Raw genomic sequence first — 14,147 nt, 5'->3', positions numbered from 1 at the left:
CATGCGAGAAGTAGCGGGATCGATGCCCGCATTCTCCAATGCTTTTCGGCTCGTTTGTTGTTCAGTGGCTCGGCTAGTTCAATAAGACAAGTTTATCCGGTTTGTCCGGTGTCGCAATCCTCTCTGACCAGTCAGTGGTCTAGAGGGTTATGGCGTGACCTTTTTGAAAATGACGCGTCAACCACTCCCTTGAGTAGACGGTATTTTGCAAACACCACGAGTTTACCCAAGCCGAGGATCAAACCAGAGACCTTGACACCCTCGGCCTAACTCTCTCTCCCAACTGAGCTATAGGCGTTCCAAACCCAGTCAGTAGCATTCCAAAGCCTTGCCACAAACGAAATAAAGCAATGGAAAAGATCCCCAAAAAGGGGTGGTTGGCCCGTATGGGGATCGAACCCACGACCTTGGCGTTATTAGCACCACGCTCTGACCAACTGAGCTAACGGGCCAGAGACACACTCTCCAGCCGCGGACACTGTCTCCAGCCGCGGAAATGCAATGTCCTAGGCGCCACCTCGTGTCGGCGTGAAACGACCGGTCGTATTCGGCCCACGCTGTAAGTCGTTTTTCCTCACTCTAAATTCAAGGGGATGTCAAGAAAGCGATTAAACGGGAGCTACGAGTCTTGCAAGACTCCAACGTCCACTGCTGAGCAAGGGGGAATTAGCTCAAATGGTAGAGCGCTCGCTTAGCATGCGAGAAGTAGCGGGATCGATGCCCGCATTCTCCAATGCTTTTCGGCTCGTTTGTTGTTCAGTGGCTCGGCTAGTTCAATAAGACAAGTTTATCCGGTGTCGCAATCCTCTCTGACCAGTCAGTGGTCTGCAGTGTTATGGCGTGACCTTTTTGAAAATGACGCGTCGACCACTTCCTTGAGTAGACAGTATTTTGCAAACACCACGGGTTTACCCAAACCGAGGATCAAACCAGAGACCTTGACGCCCTCGGCCTAACTCTCTCTCCCAACTAAGCTATAGGCGTTCCAAACCCAGTCAGTAGCATTCCAAAGCCTTGCCACAAACGAAATAAAGCAATGGAAAAGATCCCCAAAAAGGGGCGGTTGGCCCGTATGGGGATCGAACCCACGACCTTGGCGTTATTAGCACCACGCTCTGACCAACTGAGCTAACGGGCCAGAGACACACTCTCCAGCCGCGGACACTGTCTCCAGCCGCGGAAATGCAATGTCCTAGGCGCCACCTCCTGTCAGCGTGAAACGACCGGTCGTATTCGGCCCACGCTGTAAGTCGTTTTTCCTCACTCTAAATTCAAGGGGATGTCAAGAAAGCGATTAAACGGGAGCTACGAGTCTTGCAAGACTCCAACGTCCACTGCTGAGCAAGGGGGAATTAGCTCAAATGGTAAAGGGCTCGCTTAGCATGCGAGAAGTAGCGGGATCGATGCCCGCATTCTCCAATGCTTTTCGGCTCGTTTGTTGTTCAGTGGCTCGCGGCTAGTTCAATAAGACAAGTTTATCCGGTGTCGCAATCCTCTCTGACCAGTCAGTGGTCTGCAGTGTTATGGCGTGACCTTTTTGAAAATGACGCGTTGACCACTTCCTTGAGTAGACGGTATTTTGCAAACACCACGGGTTTACCCAAACCGAGGATCAAACCAGAGACCTTGACACCCTCGGCCTAACTCTCTCTCCCAACTGAGCTATAGGCGTTCCAAACCCAGTCAGTAGCATTCCAAAGCCTTGCCACAAACGAAATAAAGCAATGGAAAAGATCCCCAAAAAGGGGTGGTTGGCCCGTATGGGGATCGAACCCACGACCTTGGCGTTATTAGCACCACGCTCTGACCAACTGAGCTAACGGGCCAGAGACACACTCTCCAGCCGCGGACACTGTCTCCAGCCGCGGAAATGCAATGTCCTAGGCGCCACCTCCTGTCAGCGTGAAACGACCGGTCGTATTCGGCCCACGCTGTAAGTCGTTTTTCCTCACTCTAAATTCAAGGGGATGTCAAGAAAGCGATTAAACGGGAGCTACGAGTCTTGCAAGACTCCAACGTCCACTGCTGAGCAAGGGGGAATTAGCTCAAATGGTAGAGCGCTCGCTTAGCATGCGAGAAGTAGCGGGATCGATGCCCGCATTCTCCAATGCTTTTCGGCTCGTTTGTTGTTCAGTGGCTCGGCTAGTTCAATAAGACAAGTTTATCCGGTGTCGCAATCCTCTCTGACCAGTCAGTGGTCTGCAGTGTTATGGCGTGACCTTTTTGAAAATGACGCGTCGACCACTTCCTTGAGTAGACGGTATTTTGCAAACACCACGGGTTTACCCAAACCGAGGATCAAACCAGAGACCTTGACACCCTCGGCCTAACTCTCTCTCCCAACTGAGCTATAGGCGTTCCAAACCCAGTCAGTAGCATTCCAAAGCCTTGCCACAAACGAAATAAAGCAATGGAAAAGATCCCCAAAAAGGGGTGGTTGGCCCGTATGGGGATCGAACCCACGACCTTGGCGTTATTAGCACCACGCTCTGACCAACTGAGCTAACGGGCCAGAGACACACTCTCCAGCCGCGGACACTGTCTCCAGCCGCGGAAATGCAATGTCCTAGGCGCCACCTCGTGTCGGCGTGAAACGACCGGTCGTATTCGGCCCACGCTGTAAGTCGTTTTTCCTCACTCTAAATTCAAGGGGATGTCAAGAAAGCGATTAAACGGGAGCTACGAGTCTTGCAAGACTCCAACGTCCACTGCTGAGCAAGGGGGAATTAGCTCAAATGGTAGAGCGCTCGCTTAGCATGCGAGAAGTAGCGGGATCGATGCCCGCATTCTCCAATGCTTTTCGGCTCGTTTGTTGTTCAGTGGCTCGGCTAGTTCAATAAGACAAGTTTATCCGGTGTCGCAATCCTCTCTGACCAGTCAGTGGTCTGCAGTGTTATGGCGTGACCTTTTTGAAAATGACGCGTCGACCACTTCCTTGAGTAGACGGTATTTTGCAAACACCACGGGTTTACCCAAACCGAGGATCAAACCAGAGACCTTGACACCCTCGGCCTAACTCTCTCTCCCAACTGAGCTATAGGCGTTCCAAACCCAGTCAGTAGCATTCCAAAGCCTTGCCACAAACGAAATAAAGCAATGGAAAAGATCCCCAAAAAGGGGTGGTTGGCCCGTATGGGGATCGAACCCACGACCTTGGCGTTATTAGCACCACGCTCTGACCAACTGAGCTAACGGGCCAGAGACACACTCTCCAGCCGCGGACACTGTCTCCAGCCGCGGAAATGCAATGTCCTAGGCGCCACCTCCTGTCAGCGTGAAACGACCGGTCGTATTCGGCCCACGCTGTAAGTCGTTTTTCCTCACTCTAAATTCAAGGGGATGTCAAGAAAGCGATTAAACGGGAGCTACGAGTCTTGCAAGACTCCAACGTCCACTGCTGAGCAAGGGGGAATTAGCTCAAATGGTAGAGCGCTCGCTTAGCATGCGAGAAGTAGCGGGATCGATGCCCGCATTCTCCAATGCTTTTCGGCTCGTTTGTTGTTCAGTGGCTCGGCTAGTTCAATAAGACAAGTTTATCCGGTTTGTCCGGTGTCGCAATCCTCTCTGACCAGTCAGTGGTCTAGAGGGTTATGGCGTGACCTTTTTGAAAATGACGCGTCGACCACTCCCTTGAGTAGACGGTATTTTGCAAACACCACGAGTTTACCCAAGCCGAGGATCAAACCAGAGACCTTGACACCCTCGGCCTAACTCTCTCTCCCAACTGAGCTATAGGCGTTCCAAACCCAGTCAGTAGCATTCCAAAGCCTTGCCACAAACGAAATAAAGCAATGGAAAAGATCCCCAAAAAGGGGTGGTTGGCCCGTATGGGGATCGAACCCACGACCTTGGCGTTATTAGCACCACGCTCTGACCAACTGAGCTAACGGGCCAGAGACACACTCTCCAGCCGCGGACACTGTCTCCAGCCGCGGAAATGCAATGTCCTAGGCGCCACCTCGTGTCGGCGTGAAACGACCGGTCGTATTCGGCCCACGCTGTAAGTCGTTTTTCCTCACTCTAAATTCAAGGGGATGTCAAGAAAGCGATTAAACGGGAGCTACGAGTCTTGCAAGACTCCAACGTCCACTGCTGAGCAAGGGGGAATTAGCTCAAATGGTAGAGCGCTCGCTTAGCATGCGAGAAGTAGCGGGATCGATGCCCGCATTCTCCAATGCTTTTCGGCTCGTTTGTTGTTCAGTGGCTCGGCTAGTTCAATAAGACAAGTTTATCCGGTGTCGCAATCCTCTCTGACCAGTCAGTGGTCTGCAGTGTTATGGCGTGACCTTTTTGAAAATGACGCGTTGACCACTTCCTTGAGTAGACGGTATTTTGCAAACACCACGGGTTTACCCAAACCGAGGATCAAACCAGAGACCTTGACACCCTCGGCCTAACTCTCTCTCCCAACTAAGCTATAGGCGTTCCAAACCCAGTCAGTAGCATTCCAAAGCCTTGCCACAAACGAAATAAAGCAATGGAAAAGATCCCCAAAAAGGGGTGGTTGGCCCGTATGGGGATCGAACCCACGACCTTGGCGTTATTAGCACCACGCTCTGACCAACTGAGCTAACGGGCCAGAGACACACTCTCCAGCCGCGGACACTGTCTCCAGCCGCGGAAATGCAATGTCCTAGGCGCCACCTCCTGTCAGCGTGAAACGACCGGTCGTATTCGGCCCACGCTGTAAGTCGTTTTTCCTCACTCTAAATTCAAGGGGATGTCAAGAAAGCGATTAAACGGGAGCTACGAGTCTTGCAAGACTCCAACGTCCACTGCTGAGCAAGGGGGAATTAGCTCAAATGGTAGAGCGCTCGCTTAGCATGCGAGAAGTAGCGGGATCGATGCCCGCATTCTCCAATGCTTTTCGGCTCGTTTGTTGTTCAGTGGCTCGGCTAGTTCAATAAGACAAGTTTATCCGGTGTCGCAATCCTCTCTGACCAGTCAGTGGTCTGCAGTGTTATGGCGTGACCTTTTTGAAAATGACGCGTTGACCACTTCCTTGAGTAGACGGTATTTTGCAAACACCACGGGTTTACCCAAACCGAGGATCAAACCAGAGACCTTGACACCCTCGGCCTAACTCTCTCTCCCAACTAAGCTATAGGCGTTCCAAACCCAGTCAGTAGCATTCCAAAGCCTTGCCACAAACGAAATAAAGCAATGGAAAAGATCCCCAAAAAGGGGTGGTTGGCCCGTATGGGGATCGAACCCACGACCTTGGCGTTATTAGCACCACGCTCTGACCAACTGAGCTAACGGGCCAGAGACACACTCTCCAGCCGCGGACACTGTCTCCAGCCGCGGAAATGCAATGTCCTAGGCGCCACCTCCTGTCAGCGTGAAACGACCGGTCGTATTCGGCCCACGCTGTAAGTCGTTTTTCCTCACTCTAAATTCAAGGGGATGTCAAGAAAGCGATTAAACGGGAGCTACGAGTCTTGCAAGACTCCAACGTCCACTGCTGAGCAAGGGGGAATTAGCTCAAATGGTAGAGCGCTCGCTTAGCATGCGAGAAGTAGCGGGATCGATGCCCGCATTCTCCAATGCTTTTCGGCTCGTTTGTTGTTCAGTGGCTCGGCTAGTTCAATAAGACAAGTTTATCCGGTGTCGCAATCCTCTCTGACCAGTCAGTGGTCTGCAGTGTTATGGCGTGACCTTTTTGAAAATGACGCGTCGACCACTTCCTTGAGTAGACGGTATTTTGCAAACACCACGGGTTTACCCAAACCGAGGATCAAACCAGAGACCTTGACACCCTCGGCCTAACTCTCTCTCCCAACTGAGCTATAGGCGTTCCAAACCCAGTCAGTAGCATTCCAAAGCCTTGCCACAAACGAAATAAAGCAATGGAAAAGATCCCCAAAAAGGGGTGGTTGGCCCGTATGGGGATCGAACCCACGACCTTGGCGTTATTAGCACCACGCTCTGACCAACTGAGCTAACGGGCCAGAGACACACTCTCCAGCCGCGGACACTGTCTCCAGCCGCGGAAATGCAATGTCCTAGGCGCCACCTCGTGTCGGCGTGAAACGACCGGTCGTATTCGGCCCACGCTGTAAGTCGTTTTTCCTCACTCTAAATTCAAGGGGATGTCAAGAAAGCGATTAAACGGGAGCTACGAGTCTTGCAAGACTCCAACGTCCACTGCTGAGCAAGGGGGAATTAGCTCAAATGGTAGAGCGCTCGCTTAGCATGCGAGAAGTAGCGGGATCGATGCCCGCATTCTCCAATGCTTTTCGGCTCGTTTGTTGTTCAGTGGCTCGGCTAGTTCAATAAGACAAGTTTATCCGGTGTCGCAATCCTCTCTGACCAGTCAGTGGTCTGCAGTGTTATGGCGTGACCTTTTTGAAAATGACGCGTCGACCACTTCCTTGAGTAGACGGTATTTTGCAAACACCACGGGTTTACCCAAACCGAGGATCAAACCAGAGACCTTGACACCCTCGGCCTAACTCTCTCTCCCAACTGAGCTATAGGCGTTCCAAACCCAGTCAGTAGCATTCCAAAGCCTTGCCACAAACGAAATAAAGCAATGGAAAAGATCCCCAAAAAGGGGTGGTTGGCCCGTATGGGGATCGAACCCACGACCTTGGCGTTATTAGCACCACGCTCTGACCAACTGAGCTAACGGGCCAGAGACACACTCTCCAGCCGCGGACACTGTCTCCAGCCGCGGAAATGCAATGTCCTAGGCGCCACCTCGTGTCGGCGTGAAACGACCGGTCGTATTCGGCCCACGCTGTAAGTCGTTTTTCCTCACTCTAAATTCAAGGGGATGTCAAGAAAGCGATTAAACGGGAGCTACGAGTCTTGCAAGACTCCAACGTCCACTGCTGAGCAAGGGGGAATTAGCTCAAATGGTAGAGCGCTCGCTTAGCATGCGAGAAGTAGCGGGATCGATGCCCGCATTCTCCAATGCTTTTCGGCTCGTTTGTTGTTCAGTGGCTCGGCTAGTTCAATAAGACAAGTTTATCCGGTGTCGCAATCCTCTCTGACCAGTCAGTGGTCTGCAGTGTTATGGCGTGACCTTTTTGAAAATGACGCGTCGACCACTTCCTTGAGTAGACGGTATTTTGCAAACACCACGGGTTTACCCAAACCGAGGATCAAACCAGAGACCTTGACACCCTCGGCCTAACTCTCTCTCCCAACTGAGCTATAGGCGTTCCAAACCCAGTCAGTAGCATTCCAAAGCCTTGCCACAAACGAAATAAAGCAATGGAAAAGATCCCCAAAAAGGGGTGGTTGGCCCGTATGGGGATCGAACCCACGACCTTGGCGTTATTAGCACCACGCTCTGACCAACTGAGCTAACGGGCCAGAGACACACTCTCCAGCCGCGGACACTGTCTCCAGCCGCGGAAATGCAATGTCCTAGGCGCCACCTCGTGTCGGCGTGAAACGACCGGTCGTATTCGGCCCACGCTGTAAGTCGTTTTTCCTCACTCTAAATTCAAGGGGATGTCAAGAAAGCGATTAAACGGGAGCTACGAGTCTTGCAAGACTCCAACGTCCACTGCTGAGCAAGGGGGAATTAGCTCAAATGGTAGAGCGCTCGCTTAGCATGCGAGAAGTAGCGGGATCGATGCCCGCATTCTCCAATGCTTTTCGGCTCGTTTGTTGTTCAGTGGCTCGGCTAGTTCAATAAGACAAGTTTATCCGGTGTCGCAATCCTCTCTGACCAGTCAGTGGTCTGCAGTGTTATGGCGTGACCTTTTTGAAAATGACGCGTTGACCACTTCCTTGAGTAGACGGTATTTTGCAAACACCACGGGTTTACCCAAACCGAGGATCAAACCAGAGACCTTGACACCCTCGGCCTAACTCTCTCTCCCAACTGAGCTATAGGCGTTCCAAACCCAGTCAGTAGCATTCCAAAGCCTTGCCACAAACGAAATAAAGCAATGGAAAAGATCCCCAAAAAGGGGTGGTTGGCCCGTATGGGGATCGAACCCACGACCTTGGCGTTATTAGCACCACGCTCTGACCAACTGAGCTAACGGGCCAGAGACACACTCTCCAGCCGCGGACACTGTCTCCAGCCGCGGAAATGCAATGTCCTAGGCGCCACCTCGTGTCGGCGTGAAACGACCGGTCGTATTCGGCCCACGCTGTAAGTCGTTTTTCCTCACTCTAAATTCAAGGGGATGTCAAGAAAGCGATTAAACGGGAGCTACGAGTCTTGCAAGACTCCAACGTCCACTGCTGAGCAAGGGGGAATTAGCTCAAATGGTAGAGCGCTCGCTTAGCATGCGAGAAGTAGCGGGATCGATGCCCGCATTCTCCAATGCTTTTCGGCTCGTTTGTTGTTCAGTGGCTCGGCTAGTTCAATAAGACAAGTTTATCCGGTGTCGCAATCCTCTCTGACCAGTCAGTGGTCTGCAGTGTTATGGCGTGACCTTTTTGAAAATGACGCGTCGACCACTTCCTTGAGTAGACAGTATTTTGCAAACACCACGGGTTTACCCAAACCGAGGATCAAACCAGAGACCTTGACGCCCTCGGCCTAACTCTCTCTCCCAACTAAGCTATAGGCGTTCCAAACCCAGTCAGTAGCATTCCAAAGCCTTGCCACAAACGAAATAAAGCAATGGAAAAGATCCCCAAAAAGGGGTGGTTGGCCCGTATGGGGATCGAACCCACGACCTTGGCGTTATTAGCACCACGCTCTGACCAACTGAGCTAACGGGCCAGAGACACACTCTCCAGCCGCGGACACTGTCTCCAGCCGCGGAAATGCAATGTCCTAGGCGCCACCTCCTGTCAGCGTGAAACGACCGGTCGTATTCGGCCCACGCTGTAAGTCGTTTTTCCTCACTCTAAATTCAAGGGGATGTCAAGAAAGCGATTAAACGGGAGCTACGAGTCTTGCAAGACTCCAACGTCCACTGCTGAGCAAGGGGGAATTAGCTCAAATGGTAGAGCGCTCGCTTAGCATGCGAGAAGTAGCGGGATCGATGCCCGCATTCTCCAATGCTTTTCGGCTCGTTTGTTGTTCAGTGGCTCGGCTAGTTCAATAAGACAAGTTTATCCGGTTTGTCCGGTGTCGCAATCCTCTCTGACCAGTCAGTGGTCTGCAGTGTTATGGCGTGACCTTTTTGAAAATGACGCGTTGACCACTTCCTTGAGTAGACGGTATTTTGCAAACACCACGGGTTTACCCAAACCGAGGATCAAACCAGAGACCTTGACACCCTCGGCCTAACTCTCTCTCCCAACTGAGCTATAGGCGTTCCAAACCCAGTCAGTAGCATTCCAAAGCCTTGCCACAAACGAAATAAAGCAATGGAAAAGATCCCCAAAAAGGGGTGGTTGGCCCGTATGGGGATCGAACCCACGACCTTGGCGTTATTAGCACCACGCTCTGACCAACTGAGCTAACGGGCCAGAGACACACTCGCCAGCCGCGGACACTGTCTCCAGCCGCGGAAATGCAATGGCCTAGGCGCCACCTCGTGTCGGCGTGAAACGACCGGTCGTATTCGGCCCACGCTGTAAGTCGTTTTTCCTCACTCTAAATTCAAGGGGATGTCAAGAAAGCGATTAAACGGGAGCTACGAGTCTTGCAAGACTCCAACGTCCACTGCTGAGCAAGGGGGAATTAGCTCAAATGGTAGAGCGCTCGCTTAGCATGCGAGAAGTAGCGGGATCGATGCCCGCATTCTCCAATGCTTTTCGGCTCGTTTGTTGTTCAGTGGCTCGGCTAGTTCAATAAGACAAGTTTATCCGGTGTCGCAATCCTCTCTGACCAGTCAGTGGTCTGCAGTGTTATGGCGTGACCTTTTTGAAAATGACGCGTTGACCACTTCCTTGAGTAGACGGTATTTTGCAAACACCACGGGTTTACCCAAACCGAGGATCAAACCAGAGACCTTGACACCCTCGGCCTAACTCTCTCTCCCAACTGAGCTATAGGCGTTCCAAACCCAGTCAGTAGCATTCCAAAGCCTTGCCACAAACGAAATAAAGCAATGGAAAAGATCCCCAAAAAGGGGTGGTTGGCCCGTATGGGGATCGAACCCACGACCTTGGCGTTATTAGCACCACGCTCTGACCAACTGAGCTAACGGGCCAGAGACACACTCTCCAGCCGCGGACACTGTCTCCAGCCGCGGAAATGCAATGTCCTAGGCGCCACCTCGTGTCGGCGTGAAACGACCGGTCGTATTCGGCCCACGCTGTAAGTCGTTTTTCCTCACTCTAAATTCAAGGGGATGTCAAGAAAGCGATTAAACGGGAGCTACGAGTCTTGCAAGACTCCAACGTCCACTGCTGAGCAAGGGGGAATTAGCTCAAATGGTAGAGCGCTCGCTTAGCATGCGAGAAGTAGCGGGATCGATGCCCGCATTCTCCAATGCTTTTCGGCTCGTTTGTTGTTCAGTGGCTCGGCTAGTTCAATAAGACAAGTTTATCCGGTGTCGCAATCCTCTCTGACCAGTCAGTGGTCTGCAGTGTTATGGCGTGACCTTTTTGAAAATGACGCGTTGACCACTTCCTTGAGTAGACGGTATTTTGCAAACACCACGGGTTTACCCAAACCGAGGATCAAACCAGAGACCTTGACACCCTCGGCCTAACTCTCTCTCCCAACTGAGCTATAGGCGTTCCAAACCCAGTCAGTAGCATTCCAAAGCCTTGCCACAAACGAAATAAAGCAATGGAAAAGATCCCCAAAAAGGGGTGGTTGGCCCGTATGGGGATCGAACCCACGACCTTGGCGTTATTAGCACCACGCTCTGACCAACTGAGCTAACGGGCCAGAGACACACTCTCCAGCCGCGGACACTGTCTCCAGCCGCGGAAATGCAATGTCCTAGGCGCCACCTCGTGTCGGCGTGAAACGACCGGTCGTATTCGGCCCACGCTGTAAGTCGTTTTTCCTCACTCTAAATTCAAGGGGATGTCAAGAAAGCGATTAAACGGGAGCTACGAGTCTTGCAAGACTCCAACGTCCACTGCTGAGCAAGGGGGAATTAGCTCAAATGGTAGAGCGCTCGCTTAGCATGCGAGAAGTAGCGGGATCGATGCCCGCATTCTCCAATGCTTTTCGGCTCGTTTGTTGTTCAGTGGCTCGGCTAGTTCAATAAGACAAGTTTATCCGGTGTCGCAATCCTCTCTGACCAGTCAGTGGTCTGCAGTGTTATGGCGTGACCTTTTTGAAAATGACGCGTTGACCACTTCCTTGAGTAGACGGTATTTTGCAAACACCACGGGTTTACCCAAACCGAGGATCAAACCAGAGACCTTGACACCCTCGGCCTAACTCTCTCTCCCAACTGAGCTATAGGCGTTCCAAACCCAGTCAGTAGCATTCCAAAGCCTTGCCACAAACGAAATAAAGCAATGGAAAAGATCCCCAAAAAGGGGTGGTTGGCCCGTATGGGGATCGAACCCACGACCTTGGCGTTATTAGCACCACGCTCTGACCAACTGAACTAACGGGCCAGAGACACACTCGCCAGCCGCGGACACTGTCTCCAGCCGCGGAAATGCAATGTCCTAGGCGCCACCTCGTGTCGGCGTGAAACGACCGGTCGTATTCGGCCCACGCTGTAAGTCGTTTTTCCTCACTCTAAATTCAAGGGGATGTCAAGAAAGCGATTAAACGGGAGCTACGAGTCTTGCAAGACTCCAACGTCCACTGCTGAGCAAGGGGGAATTAGCTCAAATGGTAGAGCGCTCGCTTAGCATGCGAGAAGTAGCGGGATCGATGCCCGCATTCTCCAATGCTTTTCGGCTCGTTTGTTGTTCAGTGGCTCGGCTAGTTCAATAAGACAAGTTTATCCGGTTTATCCGGTGTCGCAATCCTCTCTGACCAGTCAGTGGTCTGCAGTGTTATGGCGTGACCTTTTTGAAAATGACGCGTTGACCACTTCCTTGAGTAGACGGTATTTTGCAAACACCACGGGTTTACCCAAACCGAGGATCAAACCAGAGACCTTGACACCCTCGGCCTAACTCTCTCTCCCAACTGAGCTATAGGCGTTCCAAACCCAGTCAGTAGCATTCCAAAGCCTTGCCACAAACGAAATAAAGCAATGGAAAAGATCCCCAAAAAGGGGTGGTTGGCCCGTATGGGGATCGAACCCACGACCTTGGCGTTATTAGCACCACGCTCTGACCAACTGAGCTAACGGGCCAGAGACACACTCTCCAGCCGCGGACACTGTCTCCAGCCGCGGAAATGCAATGTCCTAGGCGCCACCTCGTGTCGGCGTGAAACGACCGGTCGTATTCGGCCCACGCTGTAAGTCGTTTTTCCTCACTCTAAATTCAAGGGGATGTCAAGAAAGCGATTAAACGGGAGCTACGAGTCTTGCAAGACTCCAACGTCCACTGCTGAGCAAGGGGGAATTAGCGGCACCCGGAGCACATTCGACTGGCTATCGCGACCAATTAGCTACCTCGGTTCAAGGTTCGAGGGCCAATCGGATTCTCACTGTCCAATTGCGTCAGTCCGATTGCGCCAATCGGAACACGTACATCTCCAATTACGTCACGCCGAGCTGAGCCGTAGCAACGGCGTCCACGACCCCAGAGACCCCCGCCGAGGTTGACCCCCGCCGAAGTTGTGAGATGAGTGACAGTAGTCGCGTCAGTTCATTCATTGAAGGATACGCTCTTTCAAGTTGTCTGTAGTACCGCGCACCGCAAAGGTAAATACATACATAGCTAATCAAAATAATTATCCGTTTGACATTTCAATACATGTTAGCATTCATCGGGTCAATGACAAGTAATATCACGAATATTAGAGTTTGTCATTTCAGAGTTTGTCATGTAGGCTAGTTAGTAGATTTCCTCAGGTAGTATTGCTGTCATTTAGCTAGCTACTTTTATAAGGGATTACTAATAGGTTACTGTAGCGACAGATGTTATTCCGACTAGCAAAAGCAATATTTAACCTGTTATATATAATATATGTCACTGGGGACAAAACGAAATAAATATAACTTTTTCACTTGTGGTAATAAAGTGACCCAGAACAAGTACAAAAATATTCTTCTGGAAATAGTAGCCAGCTAAATATTTGAAATGTTAAAAAGCTAATTATAACAATAAATACATGTTATTGTACTAGTGTAAAAATCGCTCCTTTTACCTATTAGATGTCGAGTTCAAAGAGCCACAAAGGAATGGGGGATGGGGAATGGATGTCCCGTTTGAGGAGGTTTGCCAGCTCTGGGGTTTGGCCTGCTGATGCAGGCAACAGGCCAGCCCCAAGACAGAAGAGGTGGTATGACCTCTTTCAAAAGGTATATAAAATGAGCAAAAGATCACAGAAAAAAAATTCTGATGGCCTATAAAAGATGACTGAATTGCCAGAAATACCAGTCACAGTATGGGACCTTGATAAACATAATGAACAGCAACTTCAGTGTCAATGTCATGTTTAGTCACCAATAGAAGATATGTCAAAACGCTCCATTTCTATTGGGTTGTTTTCTTTAAAAAAGTGTTTGTTTTATTTGGAACAGATTGAGAAGTGCCCGTTACAGTCAGGGGGTCAAAGAATGCTGTTTGGTGGGACACAGCAGTGTGCTTGTGGCTTTCACAACCCAAAGGTAATGTGAATGAGACTTCTTGACACCAAAACACTAAAAGAATCACTATGTGATGTGCTCAGTAATGTGATGTCTGACATGGATCTCTCTGTCCTTAATACAGCCAACCACTGGGCAAACTGTGGCAGAGACCTCTACCTGTGCTGCCCCTCCCCCACTGGGAACAGCCTCTACCTCAGCCTCTGCCTCTGCCCCTCCTCCACTGGGAATGGCCTCAGCCTCTGCCTCAGCCCATGTCCCAGCACGGCCCACACTGAATTTGTCCATGGTGAGTATTTCAATATTATTGTCATACAAGCTTTCAAATATGGACAACCACTGATTACATATGATGATGGCAAAATGGAAGAGCATTTCAGGTTTACAATGTATTCCTTTGATAAATGCTCTAATTGTCACCACAGTTTTCTAAACCACGATTTGGAGGCTCACATGGCGCTGCTGCAAAGCCAAATGTGAATGTGGTTAGGAAAGCAAAGGTAAATATGATTATATGTAAATATAATATAATACATATTTATAGGTTAATATGAGCAAACCTAAATCTTAAGAGCTTGATTTGAGTCCATTGATTTCTAC

The 14,147-nt window shown here is 50.8% G+C and overlaps 17 non-coding genes across 17 annotated transcripts; all 17 read right to left on the bottom strand.

Annotated features, from left to right (window-relative positions):
• Window positions 1-378: 378 nt before the first annotated feature.
• trnai-aau lies at window positions 379-452 on the bottom strand. The gene has a single exon. It is a non-coding gene; the product is annotated as a tRNA-Ile (tRNA).
• Window positions 453-1,064: 612 nt separating this feature from the next.
• trnai-aau lies at window positions 1,065-1,138 on the bottom strand. The gene has a single exon. It is a non-coding gene; the product is annotated as a tRNA-Ile (tRNA).
• Window positions 1,139-1,752: 614 nt separating this feature from the next.
• trnai-aau lies at window positions 1,753-1,826 on the bottom strand. The gene has a single exon. It is a non-coding gene; the product is annotated as a tRNA-Ile (tRNA).
• Window positions 1,827-2,438: 612 nt separating this feature from the next.
• On the bottom strand, window positions 2,439-2,512 carry trnai-aau. Its single transcript has one exon. It is a non-coding gene; the product is annotated as a tRNA-Ile (tRNA).
• Window positions 2,513-3,124: 612 nt separating this feature from the next.
• On the bottom strand, window positions 3,125-3,198 carry trnai-aau. Its single transcript has one exon. It is a non-coding gene; the product is annotated as a tRNA-Ile (tRNA).
• Window positions 3,199-3,819: 621 nt separating this feature from the next.
• On the bottom strand, window positions 3,820-3,893 carry trnai-aau. Its single transcript has one exon. It is a non-coding gene; the product is annotated as a tRNA-Ile (tRNA).
• Window positions 3,894-4,505: 612 nt separating this feature from the next.
• trnai-aau lies at window positions 4,506-4,579 on the bottom strand. The gene has a single exon. It is a non-coding gene; the product is annotated as a tRNA-Ile (tRNA).
• A 612-nt stretch (window positions 4,580-5,191) lies between these two features.
• On the bottom strand, window positions 5,192-5,265 carry trnai-aau. The gene has a single exon. It is a non-coding gene; the product is annotated as a tRNA-Ile (tRNA).
• Window positions 5,266-5,877: 612 nt separating this feature from the next.
• trnai-aau lies at window positions 5,878-5,951 on the bottom strand. The gene has a single exon. It is a non-coding gene; the product is annotated as a tRNA-Ile (tRNA).
• Window positions 5,952-6,563: 612 nt separating this feature from the next.
• trnai-aau lies at window positions 6,564-6,637 on the bottom strand. Its single transcript has one exon. It is a non-coding gene; the product is annotated as a tRNA-Ile (tRNA).
• Window positions 6,638-7,249: 612 nt separating this feature from the next.
• On the bottom strand, window positions 7,250-7,323 carry trnai-aau. Its single transcript has one exon. It is a non-coding gene; the product is annotated as a tRNA-Ile (tRNA).
• Window positions 7,324-7,935: 612 nt separating this feature from the next.
• Window positions 7,936-8,009, bottom strand: trnai-aau. Its single transcript has one exon. It is a non-coding gene; the product is annotated as a tRNA-Ile (tRNA).
• Window positions 8,010-8,621: 612 nt separating this feature from the next.
• Window positions 8,622-8,695, bottom strand: trnai-aau. Its single transcript has one exon. It is a non-coding gene; the product is annotated as a tRNA-Ile (tRNA).
• Window positions 8,696-9,316: 621 nt separating this feature from the next.
• Window positions 9,317-9,390, bottom strand: trnai-aau. Its single transcript has one exon. It is a non-coding gene; the product is annotated as a tRNA-Ile (tRNA).
• A 612-nt stretch (window positions 9,391-10,002) lies between these two features.
• On the bottom strand, window positions 10,003-10,076 carry trnai-aau. The gene has a single exon. It is a non-coding gene; the product is annotated as a tRNA-Ile (tRNA).
• Window positions 10,077-10,688: 612 nt separating this feature from the next.
• trnai-aau lies at window positions 10,689-10,762 on the bottom strand. The gene has a single exon. It is a non-coding gene; the product is annotated as a tRNA-Ile (tRNA).
• Window positions 10,763-12,069: 1,307 nt separating this feature from the next.
• trnai-aau lies at window positions 12,070-12,143 on the bottom strand. Its single transcript has one exon. It is a non-coding gene; the product is annotated as a tRNA-Ile (tRNA).
• Window positions 12,144-14,147: the final 2,004 nt, after the last annotated feature.

Source organism: Hypomesus transpacificus, chromosome 19 (genome assembly GCF_021917145.1).
Source record: "Hypomesus transpacificus isolate Combined female chromosome 19, fHypTra1, whole genome shotgun sequence".
In the NCBI taxonomy this organism is placed as follows: Eukaryota; Metazoa; Chordata; class Actinopteri; order Osmeriformes; family Osmeridae; genus Hypomesus; species Hypomesus transpacificus.
This window is presented reverse-complemented; position numbering and strand designations above follow the sequence as displayed.